Source organism: Rutilus rutilus (assembly GCF_951802725.1).
Source record: "Rutilus rutilus genome assembly, chromosome: 14".
Lineage (NCBI taxonomy): Eukaryota > Metazoa > Chordata > Actinopteri > Cypriniformes > Leuciscidae > Rutilus > Rutilus rutilus.
The window spans coordinates 21,063,095-21,076,498 of record NC_140219.1 but is presented as its reverse complement, the minus strand read 5'-3'; positions in this window follow the sequence as shown (position 1 = coordinate 21,076,498).

Here is a 13,404-nt window from a genome sequence, read left to right as displayed (position 1 = left end):
CACGAACCTTCTGTTTGGCATAATTCCCCATTGCAATATATCAGTATTAAAAGATCTCTATCAATCCACTGCTCTTCTTACATTTTAGGGGATGGCCATTTGGATTATATACATTATTATGGGGTCATTTCTATATGTTCCAGGGTCCTATGTTAAATAGCAGATAATACACTGTAAACATTTTTTTTTTTTTTATATATATACAGCGGGGGAAATAAGTATTGAACACGTCACCATTTTTCTCAGTAAATATATTTCCAAAGGTGCTATTGACATGAAATTTTCATCAGATGTTGATAACAACCCAAGGAATCAGTACATACAAAGAAACCAAAACAAATAAGCTCAGAAATTAAGTTATGTGTAATGTGAAATGACACAGGGAAAAAGTATTGAACACATGAAGAAAGGGAGGTGCAAAAAGGCATGGAAAGCCAAGACAACAGCTTAAAACTATTAGTAATTAAAAAGCAATCCAGCCCCCTGTCCGTGCAAATTAATAACAGCTGGTTCAGTCCCAACGGATGGCCTACAAAAAGGTCTCATTGCCAAGGTGTCACACAAGACACATCTCATGATGGGTAAAAGCAAAGAGCTGTCTCAAGACCTTCGCAACCTAATTGTTGCAAAACATAATGATGGCATTGGTTATAGGCACCATTCTAAGCTTCTGAATGTTCCAGTGAGCACTGTTGGGGCCATAATACAGAAGTGGACAGACAATAATTTCACCATAAATTTGCCTCGACCAGTGCTCCTCACAAGATTTCTGACAGAGGAGTGAAAAAATAATCAGAAGAGTTGTCCAAGAGCCAACACCAAGGTGTATGGCGTTTTTAGGGTAATGTGCAGTGCCATTTCTCCTCCAAACATGGTGTGTATTATGGCATCCAAACAATTAAATTTTTCTCTCATGACCACACTAAATTATCCCGGTATTTCCCTGGGTTTTCCAAATGTTGTGCAGCAAACTTTAAACGAGCTTCAACATGCTTTTTTTTTTTTTTTTGAGTCTTGCACCACGCAAGACTCAAAAAAAAAGAAAGAAGAAAAAAAGCATGTTGAAGCTCGTGCATGCGTGAGCGTGCATACAGGCCGTGGCGGTGGAGTGCATTACTTACTGTTTTCTTTGAGACAACAGTACCTGCTATCTGCAGGTCTTTTTGAAGCTCTCCACAAGTGGTCCTTGGCTCTTGGACAACTCTTCTGATTATTCTTTTCACTCCTCTATCAGAAATCTTGCGAGGAGCACCTGATCGAGGCAAATTTATGGTGAAATGATTGTCTGTCCACTTCCGTATTATGGCCCCAACAGTGCTCACTGGAACATTCAGAAGCTTAGAATGGTGCCTATAACCAATGCCATCATTATGTGTTGGAACAATTAGGTTGCGAAATGTCTTGAGACAGCTCTTTGCTTTTACCCATCATGAGATGTGTCTTGTGTGACACCTTGGCAATGAGACCTTTTTGTAGGCCATCATTTGGGACTGAACCAGCTGTTATTAATTTGCACGGACAGGGGGCTGGATTGCTTTTTAATTACTAATAGTTTTAAGCTGTTGTCTTGGCTTTCCATGCCTTTTTGCACCTCCCTTTCTTCATGTGTTCAATACTTTCCCTGTGTCATTTCACATTACACATAACTTAATTTCTGAGCTTATTTGTTTTGGTTTCTTTGTATGTACTGATTCCTTGGGTTGTTATCAACATCTGGTGAAAATTTCATGTCAATAGCACCTTTGAAAATATATTTACTGAGAAAAATGGTGACGTGTTCAATACTTATTTCCCCCGCTGTAGTATGTTGAAAAGAGTATGCCAGAAGTCCCCGGATGGTCTACTATTTCCGTGCTCACTATAACAGCTAATATTGCCCACAACCCATTGCGCTTTGGAGGAGGATCCAGTTCAGAACTACAAACACGAGTAAAAAAAGTAAAAAAACTACAAAACATGGTGTATATGTGCGACCGACAGTGAGAGGTTTTGAAAAAGGTTTGAGTGACTAATCAAAGTTTAACCTTATGAAAAATGTATTTAATGTTATCCGTGTTATATTTCATCTGCAATAACAATGTGGACTTTTATAAAGATACGTTTGGCCATTAACTTTTACATGCATATCATTAATATGAGGAGAGTTCTCCGCGACTGCAGATCAACGTGCTACTGCATTTCTCTCCGATATGGTAAGACATGAAATTAAATTAAACGTGGAGGATTTTAACAGTGACAAGATGATTGACAGGCCAGTTTACTGTGACAGGATGGAACAGAGAGCAACCATTAAAGACGCAATTGTATGACGTGTTAGTATGTACCAAAGCTTGTCTACTTTTTTGCTACACACTCAAAAGTAGGCTATCTACTTTTTCTTCACATAAAGAGTACATACTTTTAGGGCGTAGTATAAGTAGGCAAATTGAGACACAGCAAGAGTATTGCAGCCATGGAAGCCAGCAAACGAACCCGGTCAAAGATCGCAGATTCTACCCGACCTAAAGATCCTCGGCATCCATAATAAGCTCTATGAGCAGACACATATTAAAACGCGGATAAATAGCTCATCAACACAGTGTAAGGCTCGACGTCTTGTATTATGAATTGCACTCATTCGTATTGCGTCCTCTATCTGGCAACCCGCATGAGCATTGAGTCTGAGGAGGAGGGGGCGGGGGAACAACACTCTCCCAATATTTAGAATTTGGACTGCAGTACCCATTTCAACCACTAGCTGTCAATATTACATACTGCACCTTTAAGAAAAAAGGTTCTACACAGTACCAAATTAGGGTTCTTTGGCTTGTAACAATAGCAGAATCGTTTTTGGTAATAAATAGAACCCTTTTAATAAGGTTCCATAAAGAACAATGCTTTGAAAGTGTTATACCTTAAGCCTAGCTAACAATTTGCTAGGAGTTGCTGACATGTTTCAAAATGGTGAAACACTCTCTGTCCAGTATCTTCACGAAATCGTATCAAAACTTTCCACAAATCCACGGGAGACCGTCTTCTGGCAGCGAGAGAAAAAGAGCGGAAACACAACCTGCTTGACCCTGACGAACTATGTAAAAGGTCTGTGTTACATTTAACCCCACGTTAGGTTGTGCCCCGCGCTCCCCTATTATAGTCATTCAGTTCAGCGTCCGGTATTGTTTGTGCCTAGCATACTGTTTCATGCTGTTTGCCTGTTACTCAGTGCTTGTTTTATTTAATAAATATTGACTTTTCGTCTTCATCTTCATTGGACTTCAATGTAGTGTTACAGATATGTATTCAGACAGACTTCCTCTTACGTCAGCTGCTGTTAAACATTATAGGTTACTAAAAGGAACTGCTGACCACACATGGATTTTTATGAATGCATGTCGTGTAGTGCTAGTTCCAACCACCAACTTGTCAGCGAAAGCTTAGCTGGGTAAATAGGGTAGTGGTAAAGATAACTTCCACAGACACGAACCTTCTGTTTGGCATAATTCCCCATTGCAATATATCAGTATTAAAAGATCTCTATCAATCCACTGCTCTTCTTACATTTTAGGGGATGGCCATTTGGATTATATACATTATTATGGGGTCATTTCTATATGTTCCAGGGTCCTATGTTAAATAGCAGATAATACACTGTAAACATTATTATTATTTTTTATATATATACAGCGGGGGAAATAAGTATTGAACACGTCACCATTTTTCTCAGTAAATATATTTCCAAAGGTGCTATTGACATGAAATTTTCATCAGATGTTGATAACAACCCAATGAATCAGTACATACAAAGAAACCAAAACAAATAAGCTCAGAAATGAAGTTATGTGTAATAATGTGAAATGACACAGGGAAAAAGTATTGAACACATGAAGAAAGGGAGGTGCAAAAAGGCATGGAAAGCCAAGACAACAGCTTAAAACTATTAGTAATTAAAAAGCAATCCAGCCCCCTGTCCGTGCAAATAATTAACAGCTGGTTCAGTCCCAAATGATGGCCTACAAAAAGGTCTCATTGCCAAGGTGTCACACAAGACACATCTCATGAGGGGTAAAAGCAAAGAGCTGTCTCAAGACCTTCGCAACCTAATTGTTCCAACACATAATGATGGCATTGGTTATAGGCACCATTCTAAGCTTCTGAATGTTCCAGTGAGCACTGTTGGGGCCATAATACGGAAGTGGAAAGACAATCATTTCACCATAAATTTGCCTCGACCAGTGCTCCTCGCAAGATTTCTGACAGAGGAGTGAAAAGAATAATCAGAAGAGTTGTCCAAGAGCCAACACCGGACTGAACCAGCTGTTATTAATTTGCACGGACAGGGGGCTAGATTGCTTTTTAATTACTAATAGTTTTAAGCTGTTGTCTTGGCTTTCCATGCCTTTTTGCACCTCCCTTTCTTCATGTGTTCAATACTTTTTCCCTGTGTCATTTCACATTATTACACATAACTTCATTTCTGAGCTTATTTGTTTTGGTTTCTTTGTATGTACTGATTCCTTGGGTTGTTATCAACATCTGGGGCCCGTTCTTCGTACGTTGCTTATTACATCCGAGATCAAATGACACATCCAAGATGATATCATCGTGCGAATCATGATCTGGCTAACTCGGTTCTTCGAACACACTTGCCGGATATGATTAGTATCGCTGGATTGAGTTATCTGAGATAATTGCACGTTCATGCGCTGGTTAAAAGGGGATATGTATCGATAGTAGAAACATTGATCAGCAACGCTGCTATTGGCTGCTCAGCGTGACCAAAGAGCGCGCTCAGTTTTTCTCCTCAGCAGAGCAAGAACTAATAGTCGAAGTTTATTCGGAATTTTAATGTTTAATCAAAACGCCAGGGAACACCTCAAAGTCTGCAAAAGCCAGGAGAGAGGGCTGGCAAAAAGTAGCAGACAATTTAAATCCGTTAGAAGTGGCCATGTTAGGTGGTTTTATCACTTATTAGCCTATATTTTTGTATTTTAATAATTGCATAATTACTTTGTTCATTGTAATGTCAGTCACCATACTAGAACATGGGAACAAATAAAAGTGAAGTACAAAAATATTCTACATAATGGTAATTATTATAAAATATATAATTAGTTATATTATAGTCTCTTTTATAAAAGGCACTGTTAAATAAATGGTTGTCTGATTATAAAAGCAACCAAGAAAAAGGCTGAGGAAAAAAATTGAAAAGATCTTAATAGCCTACACTGTAAAATCATTTTTTGCTGCATTAAATTAAGGCTGTATAGTCATTTCAGCTGTTAAATCTTGAGTAATGAAGAATTGCTTTGACTTGTGAAAGTGAAAACTGATAAACTTATGTTAATGTAAAAATATTTTGCCATGAGTTATTGATCACATTTTTCCCGAGTGTAGTTCACTGTAATGACATTGTGTTTTCCTCTTTTGTGCACTTTTACACAATACACCAACACTTGTATCTGTTCCCAAGAAAGTGGAGCTGAAATATATGCAGTAAGTGGACATTTTCTAACTTTCCAAAGGAAAGAAAGTATAAGACTTTGTAATGTCCATTTGTTTCCATTGCACTGGACAGTGAATAAACCCTCTCAGATGACTGTCATATGGAGGAACTAGCCTACCTGCAAGTGCATAAATAACTTTTACATAAATTACTTAATTTATACTTGTATGCTTTATGGCTGCAATATAAGTTGCAGGATTCCACATCTACAGAAAGGCCTACAGAAGAGTCTGCACAGACAGAGGACACATAGGCCTACAGGTGGGCAGTGTATAGCCAACTTTTCCTTTTTATTTGTTGCATGAGGCATGTGTCTAATATCTCTTGACCACTGGCTTTTCTTTACAAAGAACAATTGAAATAAAACTCAAGGAACTAAGCATATTTGTCTTTTATTAAACATTTAATGAAAAGTTTTTCTTTCTTTTTTTGGCAATGCAATGCAACAATGTCACAGGCCCTGTCAGGTGTGCAACCCTCAGACTTTTCAGACACTGACATCTTCCCTTTAGTTAGCCAAAGTTCATTTCATTGTGTGCCCTTGTCCTGGAGCTGCATTGTAACTGGTTTGGGTCAGGGAATGGGGTCATAAAACACCTGTCTGCAGGCAGGAACATGTCATAATCACCTATGAGAAAATGCAGTTCTGTTAGGATCAGCATAAGTGTATGTAATACAGTGAGCTTGATATTTAATTGTGGAACTTTTCTTACCACTTTCAAACAATGTGCATAAATGTGAATCTCTGAAAATTCTTCAGTCATGCACAGATCCTGGACATTTTGTTTTCACATTTGTGATATGGAAGATTTTAGTCAACTGCCTTTTTTTTATTTGATATAATATTACTAATCTGGAATATTAAGAATCACAATAGTAACTGGGCTGCACATTTACATTGTGAACCCCCTTTCTGTTCACATAATCCCCTTCATTGAGGCCTTGATGGCAGTCTATGGTAGCCTATAGTCTATGGTACCAATCACGTTAGTGAAGCCTGAGTGACATATCTGTAATCGGCATGGTCATGATTGTATGATCTTCATAAAAAATTATGATAGCCAAAAAAAAAAAAAAAACTGCTTTACAACATTGGGTCTTAAGTGGCTTGGAAATGCCAAAAAAAAAAAAAAAAAACTAAAACTGTTTTTTAAACATAAAAGCGACAAAAAACGACAATCTCACGAATCACGAGAATATATATATATATCTCAGAAAGAAAGTGCACTATCGCGCTGCGCTTGACTTCCCGTATCAGCTCCGCTTATGAAGCCGGGATCTAATCCTGTTAACATGAAATAAGCCTGCTCCCGAGCAGGTTTAAGTTTGCGCGCATGTTGCTATGACAGCAAGTCCAGGATGAGCGTTGAAGAACCAAACAATCCAAGATCATGCCAAATCGCCAACAATCAAATCCAGCTAAGTGAGTTAGCGACGTACGAAGAACGGACCCCTGGGGCTCGTTCTTCGTACGTTGCTTATTACATCCGAGATCAAATGACACATCCAAGATGATTTCATCGTGCTAATCATAATCCGGCTAATTGAGTTCTTCGAACACACTTGCCGGATAGGATTAGTATCGCTGGATTGAGTTATCTGAGATAACTGCGCGTTCACGCGCTGGCTTAAAAGGGGATATGTATCGATAGTGGAAACATTGATCAGCAACGCTGCCATTGGCTGCTCAGCGTGGCCAAAGAGCGCGCACAGTTTTTCTCATATTATATCTCTGTTTTTTCTCCTCAGCAGAGCAAGAACTAATAGTCGAAGTTTATTCGGAATTTTAATGTTTTAATCAAAACGCCAGGGAACACCTCAAAGTCTGCAAAAGCCAGGAGAGAGGGCTGGCAAAAAGTAGCAGACAATTTAAATCCGTTAGAAGTGGCCATGTTAGATGTTTTTATCACTTATTAGCCTATATTTTTGTATTTTAATAATTGCATAATTACTTTGTTCATTGTAATGTCAGAGTCACCACACTAGAATATGGGAACAAATAAAAGTCAAGTACAAAAATATTCTAATGGTAATTTTTAGTTATATTATAGTCTCTTTTATGAAAGGCACTGTTAAATAAATGGTTGTCTGTTTATAAAAGCAATCAAGAAAAAGGCTGAGAAAAAAAAAGATCTTAGTAGCCTACACTGTATTTTTGCTGCATTAAATTAAGGCCATATAGTCATTTCAGCTGTTAAATCTTGAGCAATGATGAATTGCTTTGACTTGTGGAAGTAAAAACTGATAAACTTATGTTAATGTAAAAATATGTATTGAAGAAGAGTTCAAAAAGAGTTATTGATCACATTTTTCCCAAGTGTAGTTCATTGTAATGACATTGTGTTTTCCTCTTTTGTGCACTTTTACATAATACACCAACACTTGTTAACTTAAGTGGACATTTTCTAACTTTCCAAAGGAAAGAAAGTATAAGACTTTGTAATGTCCATTTGTTTCCATTGCACTGGACAGTGAATAAACCCTCTCAGATAACTGTCATATGGAGGAACTAGCCTACCTGCAAGTCAGAGCCGGCCCGAGGCATAAGCGAACTAAGCGGCTGCTTAGGGCCCCCTGGCCACCAGGGGGCCCCCAATCAAGTTTTTTTTTTTTTTTTTTTTACTCAGATTTTTTTTTTTTTTACATATTAATTATTTTAAACAAGTGACATGAATGAATTAATGACTAATTCAAGACAAGAAAATTCTGATTTCATGATCAATATACCTGCCTACAACTGCTGCGGTGTCTGCCAGTGTTTGAGTCATGCGCATAACCTCGCGTGCATATTCGTGCGCAAAGTCACGGTAATGTTAAGCCATGTCACAAAAATTGGATTTGATCAGTGATTGATGATTGACATTTAAATCAATGATTTATCCTTTAAATGTAATAATATTCAGAACAGAACAAGAATAAAAAAATAACTATAAACAAGCCAAAACTAAATAATTTAAAGCGAAAGTGAAAGTAAGCGGCGTTGGGCTCACGACACGTATCTCTCTAATTAGAATCAAAATGTTTCAACATTAGCGATGTATTTGGATTGTAAACTATTCTTTATTATAGCCTTTGTACTTAACTCACGTTCCAATATCGACGGAAAAAATCCTCATCCTCTTCACACGCGCAAAAAAGTGCTTGGAAACATCCCAGTGGAGCGGAGCTTACACTGAATGGTACACATTGTACCACTGACTATTTAAACAGAGCAGCGTAATTTTTATAGGTTGACTATTTTATTATTATATTTTTTTTCGGCTACAATGAACAGGCTGCGATGTCAATATTACAATGCTGGAATGTTGTGTGTGTGTGTGTGTGTGTGTGTGTGTGTGTGTGTGTGAGGCGCGGGCGCGATCGAACAGTGGAAACATAAAAACATACTCCGTCATGTTCATACAAGACATCATTCAAACTGCAAAGTGTTGCAAAACGTTGGAGGATATTTTGCTAATAATTTATTTAATGTGTTTGTTTTCAGAAGTTTCAAAGAGTTAGTAAAAGAGTAAAGAAAAACTTAACTTTTTATTTAAGTAGGCCTATCTATTTTGTATTAAGTATTTATTTTGTATTAATACATAACCTCATTGTATTCATTTATAATGTAACATTATAGTGTGACATTTGTGTCAAAAATCGTCAAACAGGTGACTCCGCGTGGTGGGAGGGGGCCCCCAAATCAAATTCTGCTTAGGGCCCCCAAAAGGCTCGGGCCGGCACTGCTGCAAGTGCATAAAGAACTTTACTTCATTTATACTTGTATGCTTTATGGCTGCAATATAAGTTTAAGGATTCCACATCTATAGAAAGGCCTACAGAAGAGTCTGCACAGACAGAGGAGACATAGGCCTACAGGTGGGCAGTGGATAGCCAACTTTTCCTTTTATTTGTTGCATGAGGCATGTGTCTAATATCTCTTGTTGCAGGCACTTGACCACTGGCTTTTCTTTACAAAGAACAATTGAAATAAAACTCAAGGAACTAAGCATATTTGTCTTTTATTAAACATTTAATGAAAAGTGTATTTTTTTTTTTTTTTTGGCAGTGTTGTGTAATATGGCACATGCAAATGCAACAATGTCACAGGCCCTGTCAGGTGTGCAACCCCTCAGACTTTTCAGACACTGAAATCTTCCCTTTAGTTAGCCAAAGTTCATTTCATTGTGTGCCCTTGTCCTGGCTAGAGCTGCATTGTAACTGGTTTGGGTCAGGGAATGGGGTCTTAAAACACCTGTCTGCAGGCAGGAACATGTCATAATCACCTATGAAGAAATGCAGTTCTGTTAGGATCAGCATAAGTGTATGTAATACAGTGAGCTTGATATTTAATTGTGGAACTTTCCTTACCACTTTCAAATAATGTGCATAAATGTGAATCTCTGCAAATTCTTAAGTCATACACAGATCCTGACCATTTTGCTTTCACATTTGTGATATGGAAGATTTTAGTCAACTGCCTTTTTTTTATTTGATATAATATTATTAGGAATAATATCTGGAATATTAAGAATCACAATAGTAACTGGGCTGCACATTTACATTGTGAACCCCCTTTCTGTTCACATAATCCCCTTCATTGAGGCCTTGATGGCAGTCTAGCCTATAAGCCTGAGTGACATACTGTAATCAGCATGGTCATGATCGCATGATCTTCATAAAAAAATATTTAAATAGTCTAATAAATAGTAGGCTATAGTCTAATAAATAAAAAAAATAAAAAGCTGCTTAAAAAAACTGATTTACATTGGGTCTTCAGTGGCTTGGAAATGCCACAAAAAAAAAAAAAAAAACTAAAACTGTTTTTTAAACCTAAAAGCGGCAGGTAAACTCCGAATGACACGACAAACAGCACTTTCCATCAAGTTCTCCGCATCTCCAATACTGTAAAGGAAAGAGCCACTCGCAATTAATCTTAGGGTACAGTTTGTGCTGTAGTGACTCCGACAAGTCGAAAATAAATGTGCGTTTCCAACAAATTAATAATGTAAACGACAATCTCACGAGTCACGAGGAAAAAAAATATCAGAAAGTGCACTATCGCGCTGCGCTGGACTTCCCGTATCATCTCCGTTTATGAGCCGCAGTCTAATCCTGTTTACATGAAATAAGCCTGCTCCCGAGCAGGTTTAAGATTGCGCACCTGTTGCTATGACAGCAAGTCCAGGATGAGCGTCGAAGAACCAAACAATCCAAGATCATGCCAAATCGTCAACAATCAAATCCAGCTAACTGAGTTAGCGACGTACGAAGAACGAGCCCCTGGTGAAAATTCCATGTCAATATAGCACCTTTGGAAATATATTTAATGAGAAAAATGGTGACGTGTTCAATACTTATTTCCCCCGCTGTATATATTATAATTTTATTGGTAAAAAAGTGTTAATTGGTTAATGGCAAGTTCACTTACTATAATTTGTGAAAAACATTATGACCAAATAGATCTGTTGGGCCATTTTGCACAATAATACAGTAAAATGCTTTTAAATCTACATATTCTTATGTGAAAAAACGTAAACTGATATCCCCACCTGCGTGACATTTTCCATTTGATGGTATTTTGTTTAAATAATTGTTGTAATTATGTAGCCTACATTAAGGTTTTATGTTATATCTTATGTTGTTTAAATCATGTTTATTGCATTATTTTAGTGTCGTGTGTTACCATGGTGATGTATTGTAGTTGAGTCTGGGCACCTATATTAATTTACATCAGCTTGTGAAAAAGCTACTTGTGATTAACTCTAATTCATCGTGTGTCTCTTTTACCACCTGTAAAATGGTTATCAGTACAGGTACAAAATAGGTTTTATTACTTTATAGAATATAATTTTAAAGACCCTTTATACACTGTCTCTGTTTGTGTAGTTCTTCTCTTATACATGAAGGGCAGCTGTTCAGGGGCAGCAGAGAGTGAAGATTATTAGAGTAGTCATATCTCTTGGTTTTCTAACAATAGCCTTTCAGGTTGCACTAGTAAAGATATGCAAATAATCAAGATAATAATAAAGTTTTTGAATGTGGAAATGTATAGGTCTCTGAGTGCAAATTTCCAGTTACAAAACAGAACGGATTCCACAAAACTAAAATGTGAAAGACATGACAAAAATGTATTTCTCAAAAGGTCTCATATAGCCTACCAACTTACATTTTTGTCATGTCTATGTACATATAGCCTGTACATTTCTGATTTTAATGAATAGCCTACGTGTGCCATGCATAAAGTAGGCCTACATAATATATAGCCTATGTACGGTCATTATTTAGGCTACTACACCACACTCATTGTCGACCAGAGGGTTGTTCCATAAAAGACGCTTAGAAAAGCGGGGATTAAACTCCAAAACCGGACTTGAATGAGCCTAACAAATAAATTGGGGCTAAAGTGGTTCCATAAAAGGTAGCCTAATTGAAGTTCACGCAATCTCACTTATTTGATCCAGGTTTATCAAGTCTAGATAATTGCGTGTGCACGCGTTTTTGAAGCAGCCCTAGAGGTCGATCGTGGATCAAATCGATCCACCATCAAACAGCGTATATTTTGTGCTGTTTTATGCGTTTGTGATGTGTAGTTTGTGATATAGTTTTGGGTATAGGACCTATGCTACTTAATAAAGATGATGTATACTTATTTAGAATGCTGAGAATTACAGCTTTTAATGCAATACTTTTTTGGAGAAAGCAAGAATCCCCAGTTTTAAATAAGTTTCTAAAGTACACTATGGAGAGGATAACATGAAATTAAGAGCAAATGTATACATTTTGAAAAGATATGTGCAACTCTAAAATCAAAGATTATTCCATAAAATAAAGGAATATATATTAGCCTACATTAACTACATTTTTATATAACCCTCCCTCCCTTTTATTTCTAGTTATTTTAAATTTTTATTAATATTTATTTATTGTTTTTTGTCTTTTCCCCCTTAAATCATATGTAAAGAGTCTAACTATGTACTTTTTGGTTATTGTTCTAATCATGTGTTTTTTAGGCGATGTGTTGGTGGGTATTATCACAAAAGAAAAAAAAGTAGAAGGAAAAATAAATAATAAATGAATATTTATTGGGGGAAAATATGATGTCTTTAAAGGAACTGTCCATTTGTATAATTGTGTTAAATGTGTTTGAATTGAAAGCCATGCACAATAAAGTACATAATATATATATATATATATATATGCTAAAATATTTGTTATTTGGACATATATGTGCCTTATTTAGAATCTTAAACCTACAAGTGTATTTTTATGATAGCAATAACTGTAAAGGGACTATTGTAATGGGGTAAATCAAATGTAGGCTAATATACTGTCAATTACTAAGCTCAGATTCATCTTACCAGTTAAAATTTATACTGTGCTTTTGTAATTATTTATTTTTAGATTGTGTTCTAATGTTCTTCTAATAATCATAAACATGTACTACAGCTGCCAAACAAAACCAGAGAGAAATGTATTCATAAATCTTTAAAACAATCTAATTAAATCTTGGGCACAAAACATTCAGCCAGTAAAAAAAGAAAACCTGTAGTATACAGTATATTGTATTTATCTATCTATCTATCTATCTATCTATCTATCTATCTATCTATCTATCTATCTATCTATCTATCTATCTATCTATCTATCTATCTATCTATCTATCTATCTATATCTATATATATGTGTCTAATTTATAATTGTAGCCTTATTTAAGTTGATTTTCTGTATACTGTGTATTTATTTTTGGACTAATAGTGGTTAATAAAGTCCAATAATGGTATGAGAGAGTGTCAGTGGTAATATCATTGTGTTCTTGTCGGTCAGTGTTAGAGGATCTGTGTAACAGCTGAGGCTTAGCCTGACAGTTAGCCTGCCCTGGACCAGGCTAGTTTCCCAGCATAAGTTGCCAGGGTAACTGAGTTTGAACTATTTTAAGTTTG